Below are 8,778 nucleotides of genomic sequence, written 5' to 3'. Positions count from 1 at the left end.
GAGGTTGTGCAATGTGTCGCTACTACAGACTATAGACAGTGATTCCAGGAGGTTGTGCAATGTGTCACTACTCCAGACTATAGATAGTGTTACTAAGAGGTTGTACAATGTGTCGCTACTCCAGACTATAGACAGTGATTCCAGGAGGTTGTTCAATGTGTAGTACTTCCTCCTAAAAACAGTAACGCCAATAAGTTCAGTTATAATTGTTTGTGCGTGACTGTGCGTGTGTCACATCTATTTCCCACAAACAAATAGACTGATTATTTTCGAACTAAGTTCGGAACCTTTACTGATATATCATCGAGGTTGCCTATGTTCTAAGTTCACTCGTCCTATCAAGAAAGACGTATTATAATTGTGACCCTTCGAAGACATTGCTATTGTGTTTCGGTGTTTTGCTTGTGTCGTGTGTTTCAATTTGGAAAATACACTCTTTCAGAGTTGGAAATAACTTTCTCGATAAGAATATCATACTTAAGATTAAAAACAATGATAAACCTGAAACTGTTTATTATTTTGTTTTAAAATAAATGGCCGTAAGTGTTATAGCATTTTTTAAGTATTCAAAGAAAGACGAAAGAGTCGATTAAACATCATTCAGGGATGATTAAACATCACTTAGGGACAAAAGACAGTGTGGTTATAAGTAATAGTTATATTAATGTAACACCTCTTTTCTTTCAAACAACAACAACTCGCGTCTTCAGGATTTTAATTCATGTTCAGTGCTGCACTAGGCCTAGATGTCAATATTATCACTTCGTGAAGATGGCGGGTTACAGAAAAGAAAAAAAAAAAACAATGAGTATGCGCATTCTCTTTGCATGTGGATGAAGCTATTATGCATGCCTTTAACTGGTGTTACATCTTTCGCACATGCGCTGCGCTGGTCCACTGGAGACACAATAGATGGCAGTCGTGCATCATGTGTTTGTACATCCATAAAGGTGTCGGCATTTCATATCTTGTAGTTCAGTCACTGCACGCGCGTCAAGCACGAATGGTGAAATGGTGGCGTGATAGAAGGCGGCAGGCGGAGCTGCAGTATCAGGGACGTGCTTGTGACAGGCAGGGCACACCGACGGGACTTTGCAAATGAAACACCATTTGTATGGCTACCCAGTGCTAATAGGATAACAAGGTTAGGCCTAAATGTATATCTTAGCCGAATTTGCTTGCTGGTTCTTATATTTAAATGAAACGTGTTTGGTAAGATGAAAAAAAAGTATATCATTGGATTTAATTCCAGTTTGTTTGTTGTTGTTGTTGCATGTGAATAAAATAAGATATATTTCCGTATTAAAAATCGTGATAGCTTACTTTGTATATATATATATTTTTTAATTTCATGTGTGCTCGAACACACAATCTCGATTATCAAACTGGATAGAAAGCTATCTCAAGCCTTATGGGACGCTAAACATGGGTATGTTTTTTGTGCTTTATGTATTTAATAGATGTACGAATAAACATATGATTGACCGAAACAGCCAAAACTTTACGAGTCGACGAGTTTCTGGTGTGTTAGAGGGGGGTGATATTTCTTCATTCCACTCGGTTTTTATACCAGCCCTCGGTTCAGTTGATATTTTCTAGGCTTAAAATTGCCTTATTGATGGATCTCTGAAGTGTGCGTCGCAAAATGAAAATAACCAATAACACGATGAACGTTGTTTCCTCGTAAGTGATCGGCCATTGGCTGAGAACCTCATCTTCAGAATTAATTATGGCCAATATGCAGATACTCTTAGTACTCAGCAGGAGGACCGCACACAGTGTACTGTGAGATGGTGTCTCGCGCCTGTGTTCGACGTTCGCCTGGAGAAGGGAACGCGTCTTGTCTCACGGTGCTCGTGTTCGGCTCGTTCTCTGCGCACCCTAACATCATTCTGCGCCCCAATCGGAGCTGTGCCAGGAAAACTTGTCGCTGGTTGCATGTTATCCCAGGTTTGAATGCCCCCTCTCTGTTTTCTCGTACGTTAGTCAGGTGTAAAAAAGCCCATGTAAATAGAAAACAAAAATAGGTGTAAAAAAACTTGTGTAAATAAAACCTCGTATTAAGCGAGCGGCTTTTACTGATCTGTAATATAGTTCGAATACATTTCTTTACTGACACATAAACAAAGTTTCTTGTACGAGACAGGTCACTTTAGTTTTATGATAATTCTCGGGATATCCTGGCGTCCACAGTCTCGAGCTGATACGAGACACGGCGTGTCCACGTACTCAAATTCTCGTTCTTTTGAAGGTCTCTCCATTCCGAATCTGGTGAGACAAATGTATATTGAAATATAAATATATATATATATCTTAATTAACAACTGTTACAAATAAAAAAGTTTAATTTGATTAAAACAGTTTACGATCAGCGAGTATGAATGAGTATAAACTACGTGCACTCTATTGAAAGTGTACTCTTTTTCTGTAATTCACACATTTCTTGCTCATTTTTCAGGCTTAATCGTTTTCCGTAAATTGTTCATTTTCGAAATTCCACCTTTTGTTGTTTTTTTCTCGTATCACAAGTTCAAACTGAAGAACAGTGGGGTCAGCGGTAAATAACAGACTTACAATGTTAAACTCGGGAATTCGATTTCCCGCAGTGTACACAGGGCAGATAGCCGCCCATTGTGTAGCTTTGCGTTCAAACAACAACAACAGTGAAGGACCCGTACACTAAATTCTTGACAGAGTTTGCTTCGAGTCTCAACTTGTTAAGGGAAATTATTAATATTCAGGGTAATATAATTAAGCGTGACAAACATAATATTTCTAAAAATATAGTTTGAAGTGTATATATATATATTAAACTATTTTATTAATAACGTTGCACCTGTGCATTTGATAGTTGTAAATAAGTAAGTTACTAAAGATCATGATAAATGTTTAGTTACTTTGTTTTCAAAGCTACTCCTGGGCTATCATCGTTAGCCGTCCCTTACTTCCGAGGTGATAGACTAGAAGGAAGGCAGCTAGTCAACACCACCCGCCTCTGACTCTTGGGCTATTCTTTTAGCAACGAAAAGTGGGATTGACCATCACATTATAACTCCCTCACAGTTGAAAAAGGGCTCGAACCCGCAGGTTAAGAGTCGAGCGACTTAACCACCGGGCTATGGCCGCTCAATCTTTAACAGAAACTGTAACTACGTGTTCTTGTATTATTACATTAATGACTGCCATACGTAATTTGTATATTTTAATTTGACGGGATGTTTGTTCAGAACAATTTTATTACAGATCGCAGCCCCAGATTTACTCTCCGTAGTGGCGCATCCTTGGGTTTTTTACTGCGTATCAAGCAACAGATCGCAGCCCCACATTTACTCTCCGTAGTGGCGCATCCTTGGGTTTTTTACTGCGTATCAAGCAACAGATCGCAGCCCCACATTTACTCTCCGTAGTGGCGCATCCTTGGGGTTTTACTGCGTATCAAGCAACAGATCGCAGCCCCACATTTACTCTCCGTAGTGGTGCATCCTTGGGTTTTTATTGCGTATCAAGCAACAGATCGCAGCCCCACATTTACTCTCCGTAGTGGCGCATCCTTGGGGTTTTACTGCGTATCAAGCAACAGATCGCAGCCCCACATTTACTCTCCGTAGTGGCGCATCCTTGGGGTTTTACTGCGTATCAAGCAAAACATTAGGACTAGCCCAGTTACACTTTCATACTTGATCACCTTTTGCTTAATTATACAATTGATAACCTTGGTTTAACAATAAATATCACAGATTTATTACAGTGTGTTTCTTCATAAGGAGTTTCTGTTGAATACACTCAAGAAAACTACTCTAATAATTGATGTACTGGTAGAAATGTTAAAATGTAACTCCCCCCAATTAAAGTGAAGGAGTTTCTGTTGAATATACTCAAGAAAACTACTCTAATAATTGATGTACTGGTAGAAATGTTAAAATGTAATCCCCCCCCCCCAGTTAAAGTGAAAGAGTTTCTGTTGAATATACTCAAGAAAACTACTCTAATAATTGATGTACTGGTAGAAGTGTTATAATGTAACTCCCCCCCCCCTCAATTAAAGTGAAGGAGTTTCCGTTGAATATACTCAAGAAAACTACTCTAATAATTGATGTACCGGTAGAAGTGTTAAAGTGTAATTCCCCCCAATTAAAGTGACGTTGTATATATATCTATACCTGTCCAGGCGACGTTATGTAATGTTTTTAAGTGTTTGACAGATTTCACCTGTCCTAATATAGCTCCTGGCATGTATGTGTGATAGAAACACAAACTAGGGGACGTTTTCAGTTGCTTTTACCTGCCTTCTCCGTCTGTGTGTTTGGGAATAATTTATTGGCTGTACTAAAAGAACCATCCCTCGTTGTTGTTGGATACGATCAGACATTTCACTTAATTCAAAGGGACTGTATATAAATTGAAAGTTTGATGGAGTTAAATTTAATCAATTCATTTCATTAATCTATTCACCTCGGCTTTGAACGCTAATATATGGAAGTTTGAACAACTGTTTATAAACAGATCTTCCAACTCATTGTTTAAGTAATAATCAGTAGACCCCCCCGGCATTGACCGAAACGAAAATAGTACATTGATTATTCGAATATTCTTTTATTTCTATCAGAATAATAAAGAATATATATATATATTTAGTTTATTATTAAACGGCTCTAAGTTAGTATGTAACTGTTAGCTGAATTCTGTTTACTGACTTGGTAAATGCCAAAAATGTCTCTTTTAGACTGTACCCCAGTGGCACTACGGTATGCCTGCGGACTTAAGCTGCTTGAAACTGGGTTTTGATACCCGTGGTGGGCACAGAAAAGGGCTCGGCATGCCCATGCGGTTAGGGCGTTTCACTCACAATCTGAGGGTCGCGGGTTCGAATCCCCGTCCCACCAAGCATGTTCGCCCCTTTCAGCCGGGTGGGGGCGTTATAATGTGACGGTCAATCCCACTATTCGTTGGTAAAAGAGTAGCCCAAGAGTTGGCTGTGGGTGGTGATGATTAGCTGCCTTCCCTCTAGTCTTTCACTGCTAAATTAGGGACGGCTAGTGCAGATAGCCCCCGTGTAGCTTTGCGCGAAATTCATAAAACAAACAAACGAAAAATGTATCAGAGTAATGTCATTTGACAACAGAGAACAGAAACAACTACGTCACAGAAAGAAAAACGAGTCGGTGACGTTTTATTGTAAATCATCACTTAGGTCAGGTAACGTCACTTCCGTTCAAGTAAAAAAAAATAGTAAGGAAAAAATAATTCTTTTTTTACCGATTGTCTTGTACCAAGTTAGTGTTGAATTTTTACTGTGCTGCAGTACTTCAGAAAACAAGAATTAATGACCCAGAAAATGGGGCAGAGGTTGTTGATGTCCATGTTTGTGCGTTGATATTCATTTAATATAGGCTCGTTTGTATCTAAGGGTAATTATAATAGACGTGTCAATGTCCTCTACCAAGAAGAAAGCGTGATTTCGTTCGTGGGAAGACCAGAATTTGGGACCGGTCCTCAATTAGCTATGAGGTTCTTTAAGAACAGGTGAAACCAGTGTATTAAGATAAACCAATTGGGCGGACGAAGTAAATTGTGTCCGTTTCAATTTCAGAAAATGTCATTTTTCTTGCGTAAAAAGTTAGGTGTTTGTGCAAATTAGGCCCATTGTGCATTTTATTTAATATTCGATATACTGTCTCAAGTTATTTGTATCTTCACACTGAGGAGCGTCTGAGTAAAACAGCCAGGTCAGAGACTCCAAAGATTCACAATTGTTGACTGCAAGGATGGTAACCAATCAACAGCACCCATAGCATGATCAATTACTTTTAACTGAAGAGCGACATTGACAGTCAAAGCTACATTTCTCATACTCTGAAGGAGCGGAGCAAGTTCAGCAACAAATCGCGTCTTAAACCATGGACCTACCGATACGCAGACCGGTACACTAACCACTGAGTAGAGCAATGAAGACGGTCCCTGAAAATTGTACAAAAACGATTAGAAAAAAAAATCATTAGTATTCGCAATCAATGAAATAAGCAAACAAAAATGTTTACAATCATTTTAATAAAGTGCGAAACACTTCTTTTACATTCCTGATTCCCACCTTTTCCAATAGTGCTCCTTCGTTTGCTCAATCACCTAATATAATACGTTACATAGAGTCTTTGAAATCCTTTGATAACTTGAACCCTCAACTTTCTTGGTGCCATCCACCTTCAGAAAAGACGGCAACATATGAATCCTTGGTAATGTCCATCTTGAGAAAGGATGGCAGCATACGAATCCTTGGTAATGTCCATCTTAAAAAAAGACGGCAACATATGAATCCTTGGTAATGCCCATCTTTAGTAAAGATGGCAACATATGAAACCTCGGTAATGTCCATCTTGAGAAAGGATGGCAGCATACGAATCCTTGGTAATGTCCATCTTAAAAAAAGACGGCAACATATGAATCCATGGTAATGTCCATCTATAGTAAAGATGGCAACATATGAATCCTTGGTAATGCCCATCTTTAGTAAAGATGGCAACATATGAATCCTCGGTAATGTCCATCTTAAGAAAAGATAGCAACATATGAATCCTCGGTAATGTCCATCTTGAGAAATAATGGTAACATATTAATCCTTGGTAATGTCCATCTTCAGAAAGGATGACAGTATACAAATCCTTGATGACATCCGTCTTCAGAATGGATGGCAACAGTCATATCCTTGGTAACATCCATCTTCAGAAAAGATGGCACTTCTCACCACGTACATCTAATATAGTACGTATAGTGAGCGTACAATGGCTGCAACGTTTGTGACACACACACACACACGTGTTAACTGTAAATTATGTGTTTATTGTTATAGCGTTAACGTTTTACTTCGTATGTTCACAGGATGGCGTGGTGGTAAAATGGGGAATTTGCGATTACACATAATTTTTGCTTATCACTGCATTACCAAAGGTTTTGCCAACCGTAACGAGCTTAGGCTCTTTTATCTGGTCCAATGTGTAGGTGTTTTTCTGCAGACAAATAGAAACAGCTCGAGCATTATAATTATACATTTATCTAAACGGTCCCTCAACGATCACGTGACCAGTCATATAGTATCGAGAATCACGACTACGAGTAATTAACTTAGGTAACGACCCCTCACACCCATCATTGTCGATTCTTTTTTACTGGAAGGTCCAGGGTCTCTCTGCAAGATTTGTTTGCCTGTAAACAAGATTTATTAGAAACAAGAAAATTCCAGCTTTTTGGACATTTTTATGGTTGTCTTTAATGTCTTTTTCTTTGGGACCTGAAAGATCCTAAGATAATGTTTTATTTTCTCTTTTTTTTTTCACTTGGATTACAGTTGAGGCCTTCGTGACGAAGTTGTTAAAAGGCTTTAGTGCTTTGAAGTGGGTTTCACGAATTTGAAAAATACCTGATATTCTAAAACTAACAAAAAATAACAAAAATTCCACAACGCTTAAACCAATATGGTTTAATTGCGTTGACCAGAAATAGTAATGTTCAACCAGATTGAGAAAAATAATCGTGCGCTCTTTTTTTTCCCGGGCATATGATAAGTTCTTTATACTTTACCTTACTGCATTCATTCTAACTGGTCATGCGTATCAATTTGTTTTTTTATGTTAAAGTATAGGGTGATTATATTATTCCGCGCAAAGATACTCGATTACTATCCGTGTAAACCGTTTCTAATTATGAAGTAGTAGACAAGAGGGGAAGGCAGGTCGTCAACACCACCAGTCGTCCACAATTCACGTGCAGTCACTCTTATAACGCATTCCGTGCTATGTCTAGAGTTTTCAGATTTAAAAAAAAAATCGATTTTTCTTTTATGTGTGATAAAACTTTGTCCTCATCCGACAAGTAGTTTTAAGATATAACCGTTTAAAACGTGTTATATGCTCGTGCGGACCAGTAAGTCGTTTGAACCCATGAGATACAAGTATCTTTATCATATGTTGCTTGTATGCAGATACCGTAACAGGTATCGACCCCTTCGGTCTAGGCTGTACAGAAATATAACCAACTGCAATTGTATAAATACTGCAGTCCAATAGGGGAGTCATGGTTGCCAAATTATAATATTTGTTAAATGCATTTGGGCGTGTGTTTTTATATCAAAGTCACGGTGGACTATATGCTATGTCCACCGCGGGGAATCGAACCCTGGATTTTAGCGTTACAAGTCCGTAGATTTATTGCTGTCCCACGGGGGGGGGGACTTATTAAACGCATAAATACTACCGTTTCCTTTAAATATGTACTCAAAAAGTGAAGAAAAAAAGATAGCGAAAGGACTCATTTTTTTTCTCAACCATATTGAAACCAGTGTCATCGTTTGTAAGGTACTAGCATTTTGCTAATCAAATTCTTTTCTTTTTTCTTCTAAACGTTTCCATTACACCTCTAAAAGTCTACAGGATAAACGTGAATGAAGGAAACCTTTATATACACATATATAATTTAGAAAAGCCAAACTCTGGTCTTTGTCCCACAAAACATGCTCGTTCTTTCATCCGTGGGGGCGTTATAAAGTGACGGTCAATCCCACTATTCGTTGGTAAAAGAGTAGCCCCAAGAGTTGGCGGTGGGTGGTAATGACTAGCTACCTTCCCTCTAGTCTTACACTGCTAAATTATGGACGGTTAGCGCAGATAGCCCTCGTGTAGCTTTGAGCGAAATTCAAAAACAAACAATTATTTGTCCGTTTTTTTCTATAAAGTTGTCTGAACGTACGTTAACGTTTGTTTGTGTATATATATATATATATATATATAT

At 38.4% G+C, this 8,778-nt stretch overlaps 1 protein-coding gene across 1 annotated transcript in view; it reads left to right on the top strand.

Moving 5' to 3' along the window:
• The first annotated feature begins 954 nt into the window (after positions 1 to 954).
• The window catches only part of LOC106470996 (zinc finger homeobox protein 3-like), a 59,571-nt gene continuing 51,747 nt past the window's right edge, over positions 955 to 8,778 (top strand). Inside the window, exon 1 of the mRNA XM_013931582.2 lies at positions 955 to 1,144. The gene's annotated coding sequence lies outside the window, so the exon portion shown is untranslated. The remainder of the gene's footprint in view (positions 1,145 to 8,778) is intronic.

The sequence above is a fragment of the Limulus polyphemus genome, unplaced genomic scaffold, assembly GCF_000517525.1.
Source record: "Limulus polyphemus unplaced genomic scaffold, Limulus_polyphemus-2.1.2 Scaffold4345, whole genome shotgun sequence".
In the NCBI taxonomy this organism is placed as follows: Eukaryota; Metazoa; Arthropoda; class Merostomata; order Xiphosura; family Limulidae; genus Limulus; species Limulus polyphemus.
The sequence above is the reverse complement of the archived record's forward strand: the minus strand, read 5'-3'. Positions and strand labels throughout refer to the sequence as shown.